This window comes from Larus michahellis, chromosome 10 (genome assembly GCF_964199755.1).
Source record: "Larus michahellis chromosome 10, bLarMic1.1, whole genome shotgun sequence".
Taxonomy (NCBI): domain Eukaryota; kingdom Metazoa; phylum Chordata; class Aves; order Charadriiformes; family Laridae; genus Larus; species Larus michahellis.
Genome location: NC_133905.1, coordinates 20,786,200 through 20,811,086, shown reverse-complemented (window position 1 = coordinate 20,811,086; position 24,887 = coordinate 20,786,200). Strand labels below are relative to the sequence as shown.

General features: G+C 42.8%; 1 protein-coding gene across 31 annotated transcripts in view; it reads right to left on the bottom strand.

Annotated features, from left to right (window-relative positions):
* Positions 1-24,887, bottom strand: part of ATP2B2 (ATPase plasma membrane Ca2+ transporting 2) — a 429,829-nt gene that overhangs the window by 236,931 nt on the left and 168,011 nt on the right. For 4 of the 31 annotated variants that reach the window (XM_074602499.1, XM_074602504.1, XM_074602516.1 and 1 more), the window contains exon 1: positions 8,826-9,321. The exons of 22 other annotated variants lie outside the window; for them this stretch is intronic. The gene's annotated coding sequence lies outside the window, so the exon portion shown is untranslated. Of the gene's footprint in view, positions 1-7,621; positions 8,600-8,623; positions 9,531-24,887 lie in introns of those variants that run through there. 5 more of the 31 variants (XM_074602523.1, XM_074602527.1, XM_074602512.1 and 2 more) reach the window with 5 other exon arrangements.

The window sequence follows — 24,887 nt, the reverse complement described above, 5'->3', positions numbered from 1 at the left end:
GGAACCTTAATGATATACCAAGCTATAAACCCTGTAGTTGGTACTATATTAATCATCTGTCTACATGAGAAGTCAGATAAATATATAATCCTGTTTCTGCATTGCAGATTTTATATGTTCCTTCCTCAGGTTATTGCTTCTTTTTTATTATTTTGTAAACACCGTTCTGGAGGGGAGGTGCAGGGGGGGAGGATCCCTAACAAGGTAGGGAATGGCATAGTAACTATGGTTTCTTAAAACGAAGAGTTATATTAAGATCCATAAGAAGATAACGAAAGGAACAGGCAGCAACTCAACCGTTGCAGCCGAGAGTACCTTTTTTCACAGCCTGAGCACCATTTGTCTCCATCACCACGCTGTCACTTCCCCAAGGTCAAGCCTGTTCCCAGCCCCCCGCAGCAGTGGGGCACGCAGGCTCCCCCCAGCCAGGGCACCACGGGTACCGGCCAGGGCCCACCTGCACGCTGAACCAGCTTCCTTTGGGACAGGCTCAGCGGTCTCTATCTGCACGTCACTCACGGCTATGTCGCATACTCCTGGAAAAGATACACTCCTCTCTTCTGTCTTCAGCCCAAACATGTAAATAAATCCCACCCTCCACATTCTATACCTGTCTCTAATATTTAAACACTACGCAGAACAGATAGAAATACCCAGTACTATTTGGGATGAACCAAAACAAGATGTAAAATCAAACAAACAAAAGATTCCACAAATAGTGGTGTGTAGACGTAAAGTGAGTGCCCTGGGGACTAACAGCTCCCCACATATGCTTAGTAATAAAACATCCACTCAAAACCCCGATGCCCTGAAGGGGGATTCTTGCTGCCACAACAGAAGTATTAGGGCAGTCCTTTCATCTTCTTTCAGGTCAGTCCAAGACACACAAGGCAGCCCCCTCTGCCGTGCCCCTCGGGGGCAAGGAGCTCTGGCCTGCCCAATGCAGAGTAACGCGGCGTGGGGATGAGGGGGACACCAAACACTCAGTATGAACCAAAGCAAATAACCTGCAAAACTAAGAGTCTGCCCCCAAGCCTGTATGGAAAGCTGGGAGGTATACTGCATGGAAATCAGGCATATCATTACTTCTGTAATCCTCCTGCTCCAATGGTTTGTTTTCATGGCGTTTTCAGCCATCTTATTCAGTAATGCTGATTTAGCACTACCATTTTATCCTGCAGTTCTCTGCATAACAATTTTCCACTACAGCATTACAGAGGCAACCAGTCCTACCATAACGCAAATGCCCTCCTTGGGTAGCGCAACAACGTGCACTGCATAAAAGAAACCACGCACAGTTCTTCAAATTGCCCGGGTTAACTAAACTATTCATAAATAGATATTCCTTTAAGTTCTGGGGGCAGGGAGGATGACAACCTCATTTCATTGTGAAAAGCAACACGAAATCATTATTTCACTGCAACTGCATTTCACTGGTCCCTTAATATCAAACACCATTTGATATATTTTTAGAACAATGTGCAAAATTTTCATTATAATTCAAGCAGAGGAAAGGAATGTAGTAAGCATACAGTGTCAAATTAAATAGCTGTCCTCGGGCAGGACAACAGTTTCTTCCTAAACTGACTTACAAAGGACACCAATCAATGCCGCCTCCTGACATTTGGGATCACATATTTCCCAAGGAGGCTGGAACAGTTTATTGGGAACACTGTTCTCTTCTAATTACCTGTGTGACACAAAGCGAACCATTCTGAAAGACAAGTCGAAATGGCAGCAGCGTATTTTTATTGTGCTTCATCAGCATCGGTGTTTGTGTCAAGGTTAGTTAGATGCTGAGCATGACCATTACAATATATTCACCCCTCCTGTAAGACAAAAGTTATATATTGCACATGCCAAAATAAACAGTCACCATACTTCTGTAAAGCGTAACTCTTTTCTCAAGGCCCACTAACACACAGAAACCTACTGCAACAAAGGCTGGGGGTGGCAATGCCTGCTTTCGAAAGGCAACAGCCTGAGGCAATAAAGGCAACAGGAACAGAGGTCCTCACCAGTCCCATTTGCGGAGAAGCGTGCTACAGCTGTAGGTGAAAATGGCTTAGAAGCAGAATGCAGCAGATCATTGGATGTGTGGGAGGGTATAAATATGTCCAAAGCTGTTTGACACTCACACATAAGCCTGCTTCTTGCTGGCTGCAACCTGAATGGGCTGGTTTTGCTATTACCTGGACTAAATAACAGTGGGACATCCAATCAACGAAGAGATGTGGGACAGCACCACCGGAGAGGGCCATCACATGTGCTTCTGCTCAGAGACCACTGAGATTCAGAGAACTGAGGTCCCCAGGTTCCAGAAGGAAGAGGAGGCTGAACAAAAGCGCTCCGCAAAGAAGTGGTCTCAGAGAAAAGGATAAAAAAGTGAAGACTGGACAAAAGACCCTGTAAGTAAGGGAAGATCCTGGAGTTGTGAGAGATGCATGGAGACCAACGCCAGGGGATGCCTAGGACAGTCTGTAGGCTATAAGTAGGGTAAAAGCTCTAACCTTGCTGGATCTTGAAATCCAAATCCAGTCTGGGTTGTCATCTCCTGCCTCACCTGTGACAGCTGACTCAGCTCTCCTGGGCAGAGGACGTTCGCCCTGACAGCACGCTCTAACTCCTGCTCAGCGTCAGCCTACACTTGGGGTTCTTCATACGCTGGATCAGCATCAATGAGCCTGTAGCCTAATGGAAAAAGTGTAAGGCATTTCTACTTACACTTTTCCCAGAACACTTAAGACTGACTCTATCTGATTTTATGTTTAAAGTAAGTATAAAATTCCCATTCTACCATAAATTGGCAGCGCTATGGCAGTATGCAGAGGGACTTGGCTTTCACCTAAAATAATTGTTACACCAACCCAGTGGGCAGCTTAACCACTATTTCAAAACTGTGGTAAGCTGACTGTTGTCCCTAGCAAGGTGGGAATTGTCTTATCAGACTCTGGCTGGGGTATATGGAGGGAGGAATCCTTGCAGGCATTTAAAATGTCGTATCTCATCCTAAACTGAGGTACAAAGTTTGCACTGAATTGGACTGTGGAGCACAATTCAAATACGAGCATGGAAGATAACTTATCATACTGAAGACAGCTCTTGTCTAAGTAAAAATCTTCTTAAATGAAGTGTATATATGAGGAGTGTCATTTACTTCAAACGCTTAACTAATTTCCAGAGGTCAGGAGCTAGGAAGGCCAGGCAGGAGATGACTCTACCGAAACATCTCTTTGCCCAACATCTAACAGATAAGCATCTTCCCTATCCTATTTCCTCATTTTGTGTGATAGATTTTTTCAGCAAGATTTAAATCATATTGGACTAAAACTCATTTTATTTTTAATTCATTTCATATGGTTTTAACTCAGTTTAATTGAAATGCAATGAATGAAATTATCAATTGAAATTACTTCATCAGCTGTGAGTCTTCATTCTTTAATATCTAAAATAAGCTTTTAGTAAACTTAAATCATGGGGTTTCCTTTTTTATCCTCAAAATTTTATATACATACTGCAGTGCATTCAGGATGCTGATGCAATGTATTGGACTTCAATATTGCAACTTCCAAGCTCTTGGTTGTAAACATATCCAGGATATTGACCATATTTTAGTACACAGCGCTTCAGTGCTGGGTAGAAAATCTTGAAACCACAGTTCCAGGTCTAATCCTCTCCTTCCAAGTGACTCCTTGCAAGGCAATAGCCAACTGTCTTCCTGAATGACCTGCCCGACAAAACTGAGCGCACCCTCTGCAAGTTTGCAGATGATACAAAATGGGGAGGTGTGGCTGGTAACAGCAGGTGGTTGAGCTGCCATTCAGAGGGACCTTTATGGACTGGAGCAATGGACCGACAGGAACCTCGGGATGTCCGACAAAGGGAACTGCAAACTTCTGCCCCTGGGGAGGAATAACCCCAGGCAGGACAGGCTGGGGGGCAACTGGCTGGAAAGCAACTCTGCAGAAAAGGCCCTGGGTTCCTGGTGGACTCAAAGTTGACTGTGAGCCAGCAACGTGTCCTCACAGCAAAGAGCCTCCTGGGCTGCATTAGCCAGAGCACTGCCAGCATGCCAAGGGAGGTGAGCCTGCCCCTCCACTCAGCACCGCTGAGACATCTGGAGTGCCGTGACCGGTGCTGGGCTCCCAGTACAAGAGAGACATGGACCTCCTGGTGCGAGTCCAATGAAGGGACACAAAGATGATAAATGGACTGGAGCACCCGACAAGCAAGGTAGAGACTGAGAAAACAGGGACTGTTCAGCCCAGAGAAAAGAAGGCTCAGGGGGACCTTATCAATTCGTATAAATACCTGATGGGAGGGAGCAGAGAAGAAGGAGCCAGACTCTTCTCAGTGGTGCCCAGTGAAAGGCGAAAAGGCAATGAGAGCAAACAAACAGAAAATTCCATTTAAAGATGAGAAAACTGTGAGGGTGGTCAAACGCTGGCACAGGTTGCCCAGAGAGGTTGTGGAGGCTCCATCCTTGGAGATGATCAAAACCTGACGGGACACAGCCTTGAGCAACCTGCTGTAGGTGACTCCACTCTGCGCAGGGGGGGTTGGGACTGGACGATCTCCAGAGGTGCCTCCCAACCTCAACTACTCTGTGATTCTGTGACCCTGAAATCAGCTAGCTTCTCCACCCATTTCACCTTCAACTTGTGCAGAAAGGAGACAGTAGGTAAAAATGCACAAACTCTTTCAAATAAATCACAGTTATTACTGTTGGTCCTCTTCTAGGTTCTCACGTGAACTGCTTCTAGGATTTCTCTGATAGCCTGGTGCACAATCCTTATATGCTTTAACGGTGCAACGGTTACTTTAAAAACAAGGAAAAACATATTCCCAACAGGATGAACTTCTTCATATAAGATGAGGTAGAAGCAAAGTATTTTGTATCTTGGTTACCATTTCTCAACTCTGCAAAGCCTGATATTTCAGCAGGCATCCCACATCACTTCTGAGGCTTCATATTTCACTGATCTGCAGTGTTATGAAGGAACATGTCCTGCATTTTACAGTGATGCCAGACTCTTAGAACTATTTTCCTATTATTGGGCTATTTTAAAATGTTGCATTTCCAAGCCTTTTATTATAAATGGATTCTTTTTCCTCAACCGCAAATCTCCAGTTTTCATAGACCAAACAAGATGGTACATTAAGAAAAATAACGTAAAAAGCATGCCTTTTCCCCTAGACATGAATAAAACCTGTAAAACTTCAAACAAAAAACCCCACAGCTCTTAAAATTGTACCACACGTTTATACTTTGTACAAAAGGGCACCAAACTTCAAAATAAAAATTAAAATAAAATGCTACTGATCATCTTAATTGCTTTATGTATGAAATTGAAGCCTGTGTGTTTATATAACCTATATAAGCCTACATATCCTTCACTTATAAATACTTGCACATAAAAAAATCAGGCACACAAAACATAACCTGTCTAGGAAGAAATACTGCTCTATTATGCAACCGTTCCACTAAGGATGTATTACCTTTGAACACAATGTATATATAGGTGATATACAAGGATAAATCCCGTAGAGCCTTACAGCGCTGAGCATCCCTGCTGTGCGGAATAAAGCCCTGGCAAGTGGAGTCCAAGCTGAGGTTTCCCTTCGGCGAGCGGAGCGCCCGGACTGCAGGTGCTGCAGAGGCAGCAGAACTATCCCGGTCACACAGATCGCTGTGGCTCGGTTTGCAGCTGAGCCACACTGCCAGGGAGCCCCCATTCAGAGGGGATTCGTTCCCACCTTCTCGGCTCAACGAGAGAAGAATCTTAATGACAGCATGAGAGAGACCGTCTTCAGCTTTAGCAACACATTTTAATACATGAATTAAACAAAACCCACCTCTCTAGATGATTTAACCGTAATCATCCTTAGCTTTTTTTTTTAAACCCCTTTTTCAATTGACGTTAAAATTATTCAGAAATGTGTGATTTTAATCATAGGGGTTTTTTTTATATTTGATCAGATAATGTATAATATAAATGTAATTAATTTTTGTTCACTTTCAACAATCAGCCAGAAAGGCATAGCAATACTTGCTAAATTCCATGTGAACTGTAATATCCTTCTTTGTCTCTCCTTGAAAACATAATGAAAAATCTGGCAAAAGGCAAGCTTATTCCCTACAAGGTTCCACAGTCGGGTGAATCAAATAAACTGCTTTCTTCCCTTCAGAACATTATTTTATGTGCGACCTGTGAAAGTATTTACATTTATCAAAAGGAGGTGGGTTCAATTTCCAGAACTACCAGCTGCTGGAGTCCTGCTGCAGTATAATGGGGTTTCAGTGAATGGGAGAGATAGTTACAAGGTCACGACTTCTATATTTATTTCAAAATGTAACAAGGAATTACTACATACACAACCGACATTTGAAAATATGAACTGCAGGATGAAAATAAAAACGCGAAAACACTTGAAACATTCTTATGTATTTGCAGAGTGTATGCTCGCGTTGTCAGGACGCAGACAGGAATATGTATTTTTAGTATGATTCAAAAAATGTTTGCATCCCAAATTCAACAGCACTGGAAAAGATAAGCTGTATATTCTAAATGCTGTGGGAAGACGAAAGGGGAATAAGTAATCCTTTAAAATTGTTTCCTAGATACATGATATTAAATTTAAAAGAAAAAAGCACTCAGAAGAGTCACTTCATGGAAGCTCTTAAAAGAATAGTGTGATACCCAGGTCATCATTACCATGTCTTCTGTGACCTGTAATCCTCCTGAGAAGCATGACACTCTTCCAAGCTGTGTCAGTATACATGCATGAAAGCTTTTTATATATGCAGAAAGCATGAGAAATATCATTCACTTTTGATTTGCAACAGGAAAAAGAAATAAATTACCTTTTCTGTGAAAATGCAAGTGTATTTACCATTGATGCACTGGGCCAAAATCAATTCTCCACAGAAATGAAGGAAGATATACGAAAAGGGGGCACACACCAAAAAAAAAAAATTCATGCTGCATTACTATACACAACTTATCGCCAAGCCTTACTTTAGTGCCTTATTCACAAACTTAGTCATTTTACCAGCACTACAGGGAAAATATGAAACACCTCTTCACAGGTAGCAATTTCGACTAAAATGAGAGGAACATGAACAAAGTAAAAGCCGTATGTGATCAAAGACCTGCTGGATACCTTAGTCAAACAGTTATTTCAGAGCAAGGTACAAGAGCTAGTCATGCATATGGATGACCTCTCTCAAATTAAATGCTGATCAGGAACGCATCTCAACATTGGAAAAAAAAAACACATGTGGGCTATGAAGTAGATCCATAATCTCCTTTTACTAAGCAAAGTCTAACAAAAAGCCCTCATTATCAATTTCATACCGCATATATCCAGTATTAACCACAAATCCCAGCAATGAAAGCCCATTTTTTTCCATATGAAGCGTGCCAGCTATCTTTCAAACATCCTAACTTGTGTAATATCTCTGCAATCCTCTCACAGAGTCCCTACCAGAACGCAATCCGGAGGTCAAACGACCAGAAGTCCTAATAAGCATGCAGCTCTTCAGATGCACGCCAACGCCAAAAGGAACAGTTTGACCAGGAAAGAACGTGCATTCCCTTTTAGCAACTTCAACACTTACCTTGCAGAAGGGATGGGAAGCAGCGGGGTAAGTATCTGCCCCCAGCTGCCCCAGGGCTCCAGGGCTGCCTACGGCCGTCCTCTCCCACGTCCCCCAGAAGCTGCTGTGCCCGAGCAGCCGCCCCAGCTCACGTAGGACAACTCACAGGCAGGAGAGGAGAGGCTGGGGCAGAGCCGGCTGCTGCCCGGCACCACTGGGCAGATGATGCTGCCAGCGCCGCAGGCTGGGATCAAACGCACAGAATCTCCCTTTACATAATAGGAAATGACTCCCGTAATCTTATGGTTTCTCTTAAAGCCTTGTATGCTTCGTGAGCAGCCAAAAGCCTTGCCATGCAGCATTCAGGGATTTGGGGCTGGTTCTTCTTTTTTACAAAAACAATAAATAAATCTATCTGTCAGAATGTTTAGCTATTGTACCATACACCACAGAAAGCCCTTCCCCACCTCACCATAGGAAACATCGTGCATGCTTAAAAGAAATTACATAAAATTCCCTGTTTCTTTAGCAGTATTTTCTAATCCATTTCAATAGAAATGTTTTCTTTTCATCTGTGTGTCCTTTACTTTCAAACACACGCATCGAAAAACTATAAGCACCTCTATAAATAAACCCAGTTGAGGATTACTTATTTTCCTAACAAGAAATGTCTTTGCCTATCATAAGATAACATTAGTTCCAGTTAGGAAAAAAGAAAAAAAAAGTCAAAATGTACTGCTGACATTTTAGTGTCTCTTCTGCACTTCACTTCTGAAAGAAAAAAGGCACATCCGATTCTTACCAGCAATGATAAAAGCAAAATCCCATCCACGTGTTTTCCTCATCACTGAATAACAGATTTAATCACAATCAAGCCCATATGCTTAAAAAAAACCCCAACAAGATCACACTGAATTTTCAACCTGCAAAATCTCAGCGAACGATTTCTGACGCAAGGCTGCCTTTGAGCTATGCAGTTTCTGTTTGACCTTACAGAACAATCCACACAAGCGGCAGCATTACCTTTCCAGAGATGCACAGGGCAGGAACCAAAAACCTAACGCATCCCTCCGACCCAGGCTCCGCACCATTTTCTCATCGCCTTCGCAAGGAGCAAAATCGCGAAATAAACAAGCTCAGAACGGATAGGAGAAAGATTTAAGTGGTTTTTTATTTTTTTTATTATTATTATTATTATTGTCATGCTGTGGATGTCGCTACTTACTTGGCTAAGACATCCCGGCGAATCCCCCGAAGGCTGCCGGTGGCGGCGGAGCGCTGGCGCTGTGGCAGCTGCGGGGCCGGCGGCGCGGTCCCTCTGCAGACTGTACCACCGACACGGGCGGGGGGGGGACGGGAGCGGGGCGGGGGGGGCAGCGCGGCGCCCGGCCCGGCCCGGCCCCGCCGCGGGCACACGGAATCCGCCTCGGGAGGGAGGAACGGGCTCAACCACCGTGTTTGTTGTTTGGGATTTTTAATGCTTCCCTCGGGATGGCGACAGCAGCGGAAGATGGCAAACCACCAGGAAGATGCCACTTACTGGGGAACGGGAGGAGCGGCCAAGGACGGGGCTGCCGGGCGCTGCCGGCGCGGCGCGGCGGGGCGGGGGGAGCGGGGCGCGGAGGGGGCGAAGGCAGCAGCGGACCCCCCCGCCGCCCGGCTTCGGTAACGAAAGACGGCGGCAGCGACCGCGTCTCGTCCCAATGACTTCAGCATCACCTTTCGCAGGGGCGCAGCCTGCGCTCCCGCTGCTTATGTAAGAACAGCGCTGATTATAACAAAAATATCCAAAAAATGATGGCAGGGCCGTGATGGTTTTGTTGCATCTGTGACCCTGTCACGCCTTCCAGAAATGCGAAACCCATCAGGAGAGGCACGCAAAATATCCGAATATCCTCCTGTTTAATGTGGTCTGGTGCCATCAGCATACGCTGTAAAACCATACATACGTGCATGCCAGAGTAGCTTTCTGCCCCCCTTTTTTTTTTCCTATCTTTTTTTTTTTTTACCCATCTAAAATAGAGCACTCTGCCTCATGATAACGACAGCCTTACACTTTGAGGAATCAGTGCGGTTTATGTAGAGCTTCTTACCATCTATTCTGTGTTACGTCTTTAAAAAACATCTACCTGTTATTTTGAATTATCAGCACATGCCAGATTCTGAAACGTAAAGGGCTTTTTCAATGGAATACCATGTTATGGCTGTGCAAAAAAAATTCCAAGTACTAAAAATAAGACAGAGACATCAGTCCTTTAAAAAGCATAACATTTTCTGTGTAACAGTTTGTTTTTCTCAAAGTAAAATGTGACCAGTACATGTACCGTGTTCAAACTGCAACTTCAAATTCTGTACCCCAAACCATTAAATCCTGGTAGCGGCTAAACACAGAAAAAGATCATGTTTCCATTGCAGGATGTATAAAGCAGTACAGACAGAAGTTGGAACGTTTTCCGTGGTGTGGCAGGAGAGCAGCGGCTGGTGAGTTGCCCCTGCCCGGGACAACGGGGGCCCTGGAAGCGAGCGCGGCTCCCCGCGCACTCACAGGAGTAGCGGTGCGGGTGCTCTGTCATCCTGCCTTACTCGCTGCTCGGAATATCAATTCAGCCACTTAAACCAAAAGTCTGCACTGCACTGCACCAAAATGGAAGCTATTTAAAAAAAAAAAAAAAAAAAAGAGAGAGAGAGAAAAAAAAAAAAAGGAACTAGGATCATTGATCAGGAGTTTTATCCATGCCGATCAATTTTTTTTTAATGAAGTAAAATGTAAATGGGGACTAGGATCAATGCAGATTTTTCTCATGTGAAACTGCCTTTATCATTAGGAAGCTACAGGCAATTACACGCATGCCAGGATACGATATGCAGTGACTTTGGGTTATATTAAGCAGAGAGACGTGTCCCCTTTTTCTTCGCAAGCCTTTGGTACAAACTGCAGCTTTAAGGAGTGTGGAGTGCAGGTTCGAAACTGAATCCACGCATTGAATAAAGCAATAACAGAACAAAAAAGTGCTATATTTAAGATGTGCTGTGCTTAGGTCCCAGACCAATAAATGTTGGTGACCTCTACGGTGCTGTCAGAAAAGCAGGAAGACACTGAGATAATCTGCAATTATTTAGCTACTAAAATTCAGTTTTTTCTGGTACAGATTTTAAAGATAATTTGAAAAGCAATAAAAGGTTGATTGACACAGCACCAAAATACATTAAAGAAGACTTTTTAAAAACCCTCTTTCCTAGATTAAGAGAGGAACAGTTTAAAGAAATTAAACACAGTATAAAAACCTGTTCCATACATTCGGCTACTGCCAGTTTGAGGACTGCTGCTCTCAAAGACCGAGTGTCGTATTACAGAAACTTCAGCCCAGGCAGAGAACCATAATTACACTTCATCAGGAAATACTCTAATTCTTATTTTTGACTAACAGAATAGGCAAAGGAGTAAGAGGAGGAGAAAAATATCAAAAAATTTTCAAAAGAAAAAAAATAATCCTAGTTTGAGCTATTAATATAGACTAAATGAACAACCTTTCCCATGAATATTCCCAGCGCTCATTTCATGTAGGGCCTCAAAAGTACCACAGCACCCAAGAGGATGAACAAGCTATTAACCTTTTTGGTAGGCTCATCAGTCTGGAGCCTGTTCCCAGCGCTGCCCGTGTTGTACTGCTTGTCTTGGTGCTACCTCCATCCCAAGGCCGGTAGTCATCCTGCCGCCACCTGGGCAAGAGCAGGCCACCCGGGAACGCTGGCTGAAGGTGTCCCTTCTGGGCTAAGAGCCGCACCACTATGGCACGGCACCACGACAGCACTGGGAGCTTGCCCTGGTTTGGCATTAAGAAGCCACGAAGGAAGAGTCACATCGTCTTTGTCCTTACTTAAAGCTACAAACTCTCCAGAAATGCTACAGATCCTCTCTCCTGCTGCTGAACACCAGCACTGTTCAATGCCAGAAGTTCTCCGCCCCAGCTGCGGGGCAAAGCGTGGGCTCCTTACCCTCAAAGTCACCAACCCGCCTAACACAGGGAATAAATACCTGCTAGACACAGGTACAGTGGTATATTACAACCACAGCAAAAATAGCAATTCTGTCCCCAGAAACAGGCCATTTAACAAACAGTACCAACAGTAACATTCTGACCTCAAAATTTAAAGGTTTTGTTGTGGTTTTTTTTTTACTTTTTTAAACACAACTGTGAAAAAAGGAAAATCTTCCAACTCACTTGGATTTCAGCATGTCCAACCCAAAACGGCTACAATGTTAGCTGGCGCTTTTTCTAGGTATTTCATCATAAAATTTAATAGCAAAGCAGTGCAAAACAACACACCACCTGAACGGTGCCTCTCCTGAAATGAAGATTTGTCAGCGCATCTTCACACCTATTACAGTGTCCAGTGGGCTATTATTTAGCTCTGACAAAAGAGCAATTTAACACCTTAACTTGGGGGCAAGGAGTTGAAATGGAGCAGAAAAGGAGCAGAGAAATGGAAAAGAGAATAGAAAGATGCTTCTTGGGACTAAGTTTAAAAAATACAACAATGCTTACGGGATGTGAAAGGAATGAGACGTTAGCTTTTGAGCTCAAAATGTGACTTGAAAAATTGCTTCTCCAGTAAAACTTCAACTGATAGTTCAGAAAATATTCAGGGGCAAAAGAAAGCGCCTACCTTATTTTATTTGGAGAAAAATTTAATTCCGTATGTGCTGGTGATAGACATCATAAGCACATTTCAAGGTCTTTAGGAGATAATTAATGACAGGAAACACAGGAACATAATTTTAATTCCTCTTTCAGGATCTCAGGGACCAAGACCTCCTTTCCAGCGAGGCAGCCCAATCAGAGGACTAGCACTGGAAATCGGCAGCAGATTTCTAATACTTTTCTAATCACAACCCAGATACTGAAACTAGAACAGCAGACTGGCAGCCTTTCATATTTTTAAACCTCATTTCTTACATTTTAAAAACAAGAATTAAATCTGTTTTCAGACTCAGTGTTTCTCCAGTTTTGTAACATTCTGCAGTAATATGTCTGCAAAGAAACAGCTTGCATTTCCAAACCGCGCAAACATGTTGTTATCCTGGGAAGCAACGTGACCTAATAAAAGAAGTTGAGGAGAGGGACCTCAGAACACTCAAATTCAAGGACTTGCCCTGCTGTTTCTTGACTACGAGATGTTAGTAGGTCACTTGATCCCACTGTGCTTCAATTTCCCTAACTATAAAATAAGTATATTCATTATTTTAAATTACAGCAGTTATAAGTTGCTTGATTGGTTAACTCTTTCCTGCCTTTGAGGGAAGGCTATTTGACACACCTGAGTCGACTCGGCAAAGCGCTGATGGTTAGGAGACAAGAAGCACACGTGTAAAATGCGTAAGCTCATGGCTGCCTTGACCTGTTCTACTCTAGCTACCTACCGCGTTTATTTTATTGTACAAATTACTACTTGCTCTGACCGATAAATTACTGCCGTCCTGATCAGCTCACCTCCTAGATCAGAATCCCAGCTTCCTCAACGGAGGAAAGTAAACCTACCAGCCAGCAAACTCTGCAGTTACCTCCCGCCTTTCCATCTCTACCATCTGATATTGAGGAATACACAAATTTTTCCTCTTTCGTTCTCTACCGGCCATGCCCAAAGAGAGCAGATGTCTACAAGGTTGGGCTGGCATTGCTGCCACCCTCCCTGCCACAGCGTTAGGGTGGATCATCCAAGCAGACTCTCGGGATCATCTAAGCAGGAAGAAAGGTCATTAGGCCCTTTCAAGAAGAACAAAACTTAAGGAAAGCAGAGCCGACTGGAAGAAGCATTAATAAAGCAGAGCTTCCCAATAAAGTTTAAGTAAGCCTGGCTCGCTGCCACCACCTAACCACAGCAATGACAGAGACGCATCTTAACGGTCTCCTCCAAAGCCATCTGTACTCGCCACAGTGAGCATCTGCAACATCTGATACAGCTAAACCTAGAGCCACAGCTGAAATCAGCTTCTTCATCATCTCAACAGTCTAAGATGTTCCTAAGAATATGAAAACAGTATTACACAAGCTTTCCACCTTCTTTTTAGTTTAAAGACGGAATCTTCCATATCACATGCAGATGAGAAAAACCTAATTTTTGACACTCAGAACAAATCTTAACCAATAAACTGACCTAACAAGAGCTTTAAAGAATAACGATCTGAGGGTGCCACAACTTTTAGGAGCTGAAGAACAAGATAGTCAATATACTTAGGAATCACCCTGGCACTGAGTGCACATTTAAACCCCATAAATGTGCCAGTCTTTGAAACAGGACTTGTGCCAACTACCTTCTAGCATTATTCTGTTTACTTAACATAATATATTGTTACTAGTAGGGGCCTCAGAAGCAATTTGTGGTTTTCTACCATACGAGTCCCCTTCTCTGTGTTCTGGAAGGGACTGTTAATGCTTCTTTGGTCTCATATCACTGCTTTAAAAAAGCAAAGGTCTTAATGGAGAGTATAGGTTAGAGGCACTGGTAGGATACTGACACTTAAATTCAAATGATAGGATTCTGCAATTAAAAAGGATCACATTAGTTTGCATCAGATTACAGATTTCAAACAATCTAACTTTCAGGGATGTTTGGAAATTGGGTCGAAACTTTGTATATAGAGATGGGTTACACGGACCATCTCTCCACCTCACCAAAACTATTTCCCCAGAAAAGCCAGAGAAGGTTAGAATAAGAATTTTAGTTTGGTACCTTCTCCTCATAACACCGATGCAAAATACTATCCCAGTTTTACAGAGGTTGTTTTTCCTTCTTACTGGCTAATGCTCCGTACAGGGAACCACTTACCTTCAATTTGAAAAGTATATTAAAGGCCAGGATGCATTTGAAGGAGCATCCTTTATGTGAAACGGCATATGACTACGATATGGATATGAATCTCTAGTCAAGTACCACCTTTACAGAGCTAGGCCACGCTATGGCCTTGGATTACACCTTAAAAAAGTAACCTACCATTATTCTATTTAAATTGCTCAACTGTTACAGTCATATTTCAGACAGACTAAGTCAGTGATAAATAATAGCAGAGAATAAAAGTACACATATGGCCTGCAAATATTGATAAGAAAACGCATCCTCCTGCTAAGACACTCTTTAAGCCTTCATTCTCCAATATATGGATTCTTCATACATACCTTGATATCCTTACTGTAAATCTCATTAGACTGACACAGTAGCTACCATTGTAGTCTTTTCAAAGACTACAAATGGCTTATTTAATATATTACTCTAGTAAAAGCAAATGATTAACATTAATGGAAGTAACAGTGGGACAAGGTTCAATCACTCTCAACAATTAAAATGGGATAACAGAATTTTAGCAAACAAATAAGGACTTCTGATAGCTCAGCAAATAATACAACTAGGATACATATTTCCTAGAAATTAATCATCTTGAGGGAATTACTTCTGTTGTGTTCAGGGCTTTTTTCCAATATAATAAGATAAAAGTCTATGTATAGCTTATTGGGTAAAGCAATCTGACCTGTTAAGCTTTGTTAAGCTGCGGGTATCTGTGACCTGTTCTTCAAGGGCCAGTAATCACCCTGCACGGTAACGTGCACACCCGGGCAACCCCCGCGGCATCCAGAAGCCCATGGCAGGGACCACACAGCCACCCCTAGCCTCCTCCTCGGGCAGCTGTCCCCACATTGCCAACACTGCCACCCCCTCCTCGCTGCAGGGCCACAAAGCCCAGCTAAAAGACATGCAGCTCTTGATGTTCCTCTGGGCTGGCTGTGGTTGGGACAGAGTTAATTTTCTTCACAGTAGCTAGTATGGGGCTACATTTTGGATTTGTGCTGGAAATGGAGTTGATAATAGAGGGGTGTTTTCCTTACTGCTGAGCAGGGCTTAAAGGGAGCCAAGGCCTTTTCTCCTCCTCACACCACCCCACCAGCAAGTGGGCTGGGGGTGCACAAGAAACCGGGAGGAGACACCGCTGGGACACCCGACCCCGACTGACCAAAGGGATATTCCATGCCATATGGTGTCATGCTCAGCAATATAAACCTGGGGGAAGAAGGAGGAAGGCAGGGGACATTCGGAGTGATGATGTTTGTCTTCCCAAGTAACAGTTCCATGTGACAGGTGATGGAGCCCTACCTTCCTGGAGATGGCTGAACACCTGCCTGCCCGTGGGAAGCAGGGAATGAATTTCTTGTTTGCTTCGCTGGTGTGCGTGGCTTTTGCTTTACCTATTAAACTGTCTTTATCTCAACTCACAAGATTTCTCACTTTTACTCTTCTGATTCTCTCCCCCATGCCATTGGTGGGGGGAGCGAACGGCTGCATGGGGCTTAGTTGCCAACTGAGGTTAAACCACGACAGTCCCTTTTGGTGTCAAGATGAGACTCAAAAGGTTCAAGATAATGACAGAGTGGGCTGGAATGTACTAGATCAGATTTATAGCTGTTACTGCTGTTTAGCTATTAATCGGCAGGCTTCCGTGCCTGCCATGGGGCTTGCTTGCCTGCCTTACTGCGTATTAGAGTCTAGTGCTCGTTAGCGGCTCCTTTCTGCTTTCACTGCTTGCTGTACTGCTTATCATCTTACTGTGCTGTGCCTGGGAACATTTTTATAACAGCAACAGCCATGTGCCTGGGCTGGCAGATGGCCAGGGCATCGCTGCCGTTTCTGTGATGCTGCACTGGACAGGCTGGAACTCCAGTGTCAACTCAAGTCGAAGGGACTGTGACCTGCTGATGAGTCCACGTAGAAGCAGGGCACCCCGAAGTGTCCATGACGATGGATAAGTCCATGCCAGAGCAGGTACACCCTGAAGCATCTGTGGCCGTGGTTATGTCTCTGCTGCAGCAGGTATACCTCTGAAGGGATTGTGGCCCAAGGATGAGTCCATGCTGGAGAAGGTACCTCTTGAAGCATCTGTGGCAGTGGAGAAGCCTATGCTGAAGCAGGTACACCTTGAAGCATCAGTGGCTGTGCATGAGGTTGTGCTGGTGCACCTCAAAGCCATGGATAAGCCCACAAGAGAGCAGGTACACCTCTGGAGGGGGTGCCGCCACTGGTGAGGACATGTTGGAGCAGGTTCACTCCTGAAGGGACTGTGGCTGCGGGTAAGGCCACACTGCAGCAGGTGTGTCTCTGAAGGCACTGTGGCGCATGGATAAGGCCGCTTTGGAACAGGTCCACCTCAAAGCGACTGTGGCTGTGGGTACATCTCTGCCAGAGCAGGTACAACCCTGAAGAGATGGTGCCTCATAGGTAGGTCTCCACCTGGAGCAGGTTCTCCCCTAAGGGACTGCAGTCTGTGGGGAAGTCCAACCCGGAGCAGGGGCAAGGGGAGGAGTTCATTGCAACATTAAACCCTGTGGTTACTGTTGTTATTGTTATTTTTCTTTTCCATTATTGTTCTATTAAACTGCCTTTATCTCAACCCACGAGTTTTCTCACTTTTACTCTTCTGATTCTCTCCCCCATGCCAGTGTGGGGGAGTGAGCGTGGGGGGCTGCGTGGGGCTTAGCTGCCAGCTGGGGTTAAACCACGACATCCTCTGTGTGGAAAGAAGCTGGAGCCTTCCAGTTCCTATTACTCTATCCAGTTTGTATTACATCTGTCACTGTTAACCGCAACTGTCCTCTCCCATCCCACAAGCGGTCAGCGTGTGCTGGCAGACACCACAGGGCTCCCCGACCAGCACGGGCAGCCCCGACTGGGGCCAGCAGCCGCCACCGCACTCTCTGTGGTAGCTCATGGGCCACCTCTGGTGCTTTGAAGGGTTTCACTGGAGTTGGCTGGAACATGGTGGTACGCTCCAAAACATTTTATAACCAGTCCTGTCCTTCCCTTTCACAACAGGATTTGACAGAATGGCTGCCCTTCAGCCAAAAAAATGGGAAAAAAAAACACAAACCAAGACACGCAAAAAAAACCACAAAAAAACCCACAACAGACTTCCACAGATTTCGTCCTTTCACTTCCACTAGAACATCTGGGAATATCTCTCACAAAAGACATTCCAGAAATTCAAGCAACGATAGAGTCAAACCTGATCTGAAATAATCTTCATGGCTGTTTGTGGCTTTTATATATAAATACACTATTCTGAGAACTCAGAATTTGTATTCACAATTATATATAGAATTGAAATAAGTGTTTAAATTCTTTTGCAAAGGGATTTCTTTTCTGAGCTTTACAATATGAAAGCTTAAAGAATTACCACTATAGACACTGTAATCACTAATTTTACTTATAACTATAACATATAATTTATACAAAAATATTTATTCACATTTGTCGTGGTTTAACCCCAGCCAGCAGCTAAGACCATGCAGCCACTTGCTCAATTCTCCTCTTCTCCCCCCAAAACAGCAGGGAGGAGAGGAGGGGAAAAGAAAGAAAATTCGTGGGTTGAGATAAAGACAGTTTAATAGAACACTAAAAGGAAAATAACAATAACGACAGTAAAAGAATATACAAGATAAAGTAATACAACACAAGTCACTCTCACTACCCAGTGATCGGGTGGTGATACACAGTCTATGAAACAAAAATACACCGTAAATGAAGATTAGTTGGGCATCACGCTCAGCTTCCAGACTGAACCACATCATAAAGATCCATTAAGATGTTTCTTAATCCCAGATTCAGGACTATGAAACAATAGTTGTGACAATTTTGCCACAATTTCAGAACTTTTTGAAGCAACTGAGTTTAGGGGCTTGCCAAAACATAAATGTTATTCTAGAATAAAGGAGACTATTCTACGCGTGAACGAAAATGTTATTGGACAAAAAACCCCACAATATCTAGTGTAGAAGAACCCCACATCTAAACCCAATTCTTTTGTGCGTGCCTCGTTTTTCTTTAATTCACTTTCAAAGACACCGAGCATTCCAGAATAAACACATCCTCGCGTTAATTTATTCCAGACACTCAACACATCACTTTCTGATCTTGCTGACCTAACAAATACCTGCACTGCACTGTATAAATGTTGTCTTCTTCAACGTTTTGTGAAAGATGTTATTCACAAGGTAGCAACAGGAAGAAGAATTCAACAGGGACGTGAGCGAGGACTGAAGTGGTGTTTGTCAAACCAGCAATGTGACTAAATGGAAATGTTTTCTAGTATTTCCCTGAGTGAAATAATCCTTCAAATTATGCATTATTATAATAATCTTATTTCACCAGAAACATTCATGTGCTGCAGATAACTACATTCCACACTGACATGGAAGTTCTATTCCTTCAGAAAGAGTTAAAAAAAAAGTTATGCTTGTGTCTGGTCAGAAATGGGTGAAGAAGGGCTTTCTGGCCAACCGATGCATGCTAGTACCTCCTCTGCCACCCAAGGATGCTGTACAACAGCCAGGCAACACAAGACCTGAGGATGAAGAAGAACAAACCCAAAACACTGCTATTGCTTATGGTAAACCATGGTGGATTACGCGGGGATCACACCCAGGTTTAACCTACCAGCGAGCACAGATTATGAAGTCTGAATCTGTTTCACTGGATTTTTTACTACCTTTTCTCAGAGGCAGAATTGTCACTCTTTTCATCACTCAAAAAACCCCAAAATGAATACGAACGAGGAATATGTTTGCAATGGAGGAAGAAAGGGACAACTAGTTTTAAGCACAAAGAACAGGACTAAGTATTTTGTGGGGGAGGGGGAATGGTAACGATCTGTTTCAGTGTGGGTCACTTGTCGGCTCACATCACAAACAGAGGCAAACTGCCCTTCAGAGGGCTACAGAGCCCACAGGGAAGCGTTCCAGGAGCAGCAGGCAAATTTGGGAGCCCAGAACTCAAAGCCTCATCCAGAACTTCTCCACCTGGATGACTAACATCACCACCACTGCTTGCCAGGGCTAATTCATAGACATGATCTCTTAGCCAGGCTTTTGCTCCAGATAAATTTGTTGGATGTCTTAATGTCTAGGAATAAAACTGCAGCTCATAGTGCTAAACCCCCAACAGCCTCTGCCTGTCTGAGCCTGGCATCAGCTCCCATACTACTACTTCTCTGGCATATGCCCTTACCGATCACTGTGCGAAGATCATGCTAACATCCAAATCTCCATAAACATATACAGAATGGGTGAAAAAAATAAAAAAAATAAAGTAGTAAATTACTATTAAATAAGTACAAAAGCCTTAATGGAAAGTTAAGAAAAGAAACAGGCAAAGTTTATTTATATCACTCCAAAAAAGGGAAAGAGAGAGAAAAAAAATCTGAAGCACTTGTAAACTAGTCAAAGCCAGAAAAGCATAATTTTTTCTCCTCTTTGAGCTGTTGCAAGGTGGCTTATGCATGGGCTGTTAAGGGTCTGATAATTTAAGACCACTGAGTATTTACCAGCCATTCCAACTTCATAATTTTTGAAGTGTTCAGCACCATCAGATACGCAACTGCTACTCAAATTCTACTTGAAACAGCATTACTTCTTAGGAATTCATATATTTGGATGTATTTCTTATAATTTCTGTATACAAATAGTCACCTTTTTTTTTATACAGCATTGTGCTACAAAGATGACCTGCATACCTTTGTTATACATCTCGTTTTGTTGTCTGAGTCAGACATTCCCAGTCTCTAAAAATATAAAACTTACAGAGTTATTTTCAAAAGCTCAAGAAAATGAAGATAATGTATAATGCACGCATTTTTATATATATACATATAAAATTGTATACAGTGAAACTACACGATTACATTCAAGGTTAGGATTAAGACCTATATTTCTTGAACACTGATGTCAGTGTTCAAAGATGTTGACCTTGAGGATAAAAATAAATTTTGCAGTCCTGCGTTGTGTCCTCAACTTAGTTCACTAAAGGCATCTAAATGTTCTGTGCTTACATACCATAAAACAGTTAAACACAGATATTCCATATTAATTATATTTAGTACTCCTAACTTCGATTTGTGGAGAGGAAAATTAGGTTTCCTGAGAGCTGCTGTAGCTTCCAAACATCATCTTATTCACAAGCAAGAGAGATGCTTACAGCATTATATTTAGATAAAGTAGCGATGAGAACCCTCAGCACATTATTTGTAAAATTAAATCCTGCTGACGTTTTTTTCCTCTTGCCATTTCATTAATTCTATCTCAGGAGCAACAGTGGAAGATCATAATATGTGTAAGAGATAAAATAAGAAGATATATAATGAAATGTAATTCAGAATTCTATGTCTTCCACTTTTAAAATACTGGAAATTTTGTAAATATAACTTCTGTGAATGGGGAGCGAAGACTCAAATACAAGCTTCCGAAAACCACCGAGGTGATAGATACTAGCACTGGCTTTCAAGTAATTAATTCTCTGAAGGAACACCTGAATGCTAGGCTCAAATATCCGTTTAAAAAGGCAATGATTTCTCAGAGAAACATTTTACATAAGCTGTTAGCCTTTGATTTCTCCTGTTCTATGAAAATCCTGGGGTCCTCCTTAATTAATGATCAGACACAACACTTGGTGTACTGGAGGCTGGCAGCCGTCCACGGTGCCACCTGAAGTGTTTGCCTGCGTTTGCTCAGGTGTTTGGTTGGGGTGTTTTCGCTGACTCCACGTTAGCTGCCTTCCAGAGCTCCAAATTGTTTGAGAGCTGCCCAAGAGGTGGCTCTCCAGCAACCCGATCCCTCTCCCATTCCCTGCACTCAGCAAAGCAAGGAACAACGCCTCCAGTTCCCAAAAGCTATTTAACTTGCCACGAAGAAAACAGACTGTGAGTTCACAGCCTTAACTGGAAAAAAATTCATAGCAACTTTACACGATACCATACGAGACCCCAGTTCAACCTATTCTTTACACTAATAAACACACAGCATCCTAAATTTAGTAGCAAGTCTATAGTTGTCCAAAGTAACTTGTCCTAAGAGAAAATGGTATCCCTTGGTTGTCAGGATAAGTAAGTGCCCTATGCACACGCGAAAGGCAAAAATACCCATCCCACATCCCATTTGTAGCCGTCCTCTCGATGATGCCATCTGAAGTCTTGCCAGCACTTCTAGCAGAAAGCAAAGCACTCCATGTAGTCCAGAACAGATTTCCGAGAAAAGTGTACAGATATGAGAATGATCATCTGTTATTAAGGAAATCAAAGAGAACTGTTTCCTGTGTCTATTCTCTAAAATAGTTGGGAAAGCATCTTTATGACAGCTTTCTTTCCTCTTCTTCCTCCCTACAAGATTACAAAAATATTCTGATGCTTCTGAAAACAGAACTTCATTTCACATCATTTATTTTCTCACTGTCTAAGCTAAAAAGAAATTAAATATAATTACATAGAAATAAACTCAAAGTCTATCACATTATTAAGAATCAGAATAAGTGAATTACCTTTAGAGTATATTATTTCAATGGGTGTGAAAGGAGGTATTTGTAAAGCAACCGATGAACGAGACTCACTGCACTGGAAGGAAGAGTACCTGCTTGCATTTAACACTTTCGGAATCCTTTCATCAAACATCATTTCTAGTCAGTGTTACCGAACTGACTAACAAAACAAGAGATCATCATTGAACTGCATGGATAAGCAACTTTTCCGAATTTTATAACGATACATTCTGACAGTTTAAAATAAACGACACTGCTAAAAAAACCCCCAACCAACCAACAACACAAAAAACCCCAACCAAAGACACCAACCCACAGAGCTGCTGTACACAGTCATCTCCATTCCATCAATAGTATCAAAATTCACCTTTCATTCCCAGATAGCCAGATACTACAGCGCAAAAGTTGTTACAGTCTTTTGCTACTGTTGACACACAAAGCAGTGATGCTTCCAAGCGGAAGCCGTCCATCTCCCGACCTCTTACAGACAAACAGCCATAAAAGCCCGAGCACGGCTTATGGAGGTCAGTGTTGGAAACCACCCGAAAGCCTTCAATATGGTATGAAAGGAATCCAGTGGCAAAACATGACTCATACAAACCAGAGACATAACAGCAATAAAATACGAATCTACACCAGGATATTTAATTTATACAAGTTTTGGATCCTATGTTTTCTTGAAGGTAAAAATAATAATCGCCACAAACAAAGGACACACATCCTGAAATCACAGTCTGTAAAGACCAAAATTACCTCACTTGTAAGAAAATCTGGTCTCTTTTCTCCTGTCTCATGCAAAAACTTAAACATATGACATACTTGGGCAATATGAATAGAGAAAGTGATTGCAATGGAGTTACATCAGTAAAATATGCTATGTGTGTTTGCAGAATCGGCATGAGAAGAGTAAGTGATCTCAATCTTAACGAAAGAAATGCATAACTAGTACAAGGAAATGCAGGCACTTTGTTTTTTCTATCCCTTACAGAGCCAATCCAAGGAATTACATTAAAACACAACCAGTGACTTGGGCAGTACTTGTCCACTCGGCATTCTGCAAGAGGAACTAAAACATCTGCCATTGGACGTACAAAAACCAGCATCAAGTCAAGCTTAAGTAATACAGTTTTACAACGATTTAGTGATAACTTAAATGGGCTGTTTTGATTTTTATTTTTTTTTAAAGGCTTCAGACCTCAAGTTGTTAAGAAGATAAAGCATCAAGGCTTCTGACTAATCTCACTCTTGATTTTCAAAACAATAGCCAATCTTTTATAAATTTGGCACCTAGCGAAATCATGCATCAATTTTGGTTTATAGCGAGCAAGTGGTGTGATATTCAGCATTTCTCTGGAGCTAATATATCGGCGAGATTCAGATCCTTTTCTCCCTTCCTCTCTCACTCCACACTTCATCTGTAAATAACCATTTCCACATTTATAAGCTCTAATATGATCCCCGCGGAGATCTCTCTCAGATCTCCTACACACGCCTTACATAAAATGTTGCCTCTCTCTTCATCACCACACAATCAGCTCAAGCTCCACAAGACTACAGAGATGTATATTTAGCTGTAAAAGAATGAAAGCTAGCACAGCTTATGTTCAGTTATATCATCCTGAAAAATACTTGAGTGAAGTACCAAGCAATTAGTTTGTACTGAACTCCATGCTGCCCCAATTACATGTCAGTAGTCAAGCAAGATACTTTAAACCAGGTTTGATAGTTCTACCCAAAAGCAACGCAGGCACGTCCTCACCCATGGATGACCCCTCTGTCCGCACCTTCAGCAGCCACTGCCCGCCACCGAGGGCTATGGCCAGGACAACGCCTTCGGTTCTGAGCTCACTTCTACTCCTCATACTGTAACTACCTCCAAGATACTTTTTCAAAAGACTACCTCAAAGACACCGCGTCCTCTCCAACCATTAATTGAGGCTCTTTGGAGCTCCAAACTCACGCTTGCGTAACTACTCTCGATTCTCCACAGCACTTGCAGGAGTAGGGGTTCATACTGCTCAACAGCGTGGGGTGGGGAGAGAGGGGCTGCTTGTTCAGTACCTTTTCAATGAAACTTCCCCAAGCTGGATATCACAGACAGCTTGTGTCTGCAGGGAACGTAGCCAAAGCCACAAACAGCCCTCTGATGAAAGGAGAGATCTCTAGACAGAAGGATGACCCTGCTGCAACTGTATTAGCTCAGGGCTAGGAAGATCTAGATTTAATTTCAACATCCATCACAAATTCTCCCTGTAACCTTGACCAAGCGATTTAGTTTCACCATGTCCGTTTCCTATATATATACATGACAGATCATCTCCCAAACGTACAGTGAGGACAAATAGAAGATTGCTAAATACTCAGATAATCTTTCAGTATTGAAGGTCTTTCATAGACAGATACAATCTACAGCATAAATATAGAAGAAATATTAAGTAGCCAAACCACTGAAGAATTTTATTGCACTCTATTGCATTGCCACAAAAATTCAGAGGCGTAAACTCATCTTCCATGCTTTACCAGACATGACCAGGCAGAGCCGAAGAGGACTACAGACTTTTTTCAGTGAGTTCTTAAAAACACCAAACAATTTCTCTTATTTCCATGGATGAGAAAAACCTCAAAACTGTTCAAGGGGCCTTTACCCCAGTTTTTAAGCTACATGCATTCTGGTCAATTCTCAGAACATAAACTCATTGAGCGTGAAAGTCAATATGAGACAGGCCTGAAGGAAGCCCAGCCCTAGCTGGGCCCAGCTCTTCCATCTGACCTTGTGAAACAAATCCCACTTTTCTTGCTTACCTTCCATATCCCATATTCTTTGCTCCTTATGCCAAAATTACCCCTATTAATTTAATTTAATTCCCTTTCCAGATCTCTTCAGGTATGAAACTGAATTGTAACTGCTAACTCAGATTTCAGCTAGGATCTCTTAAAAAAA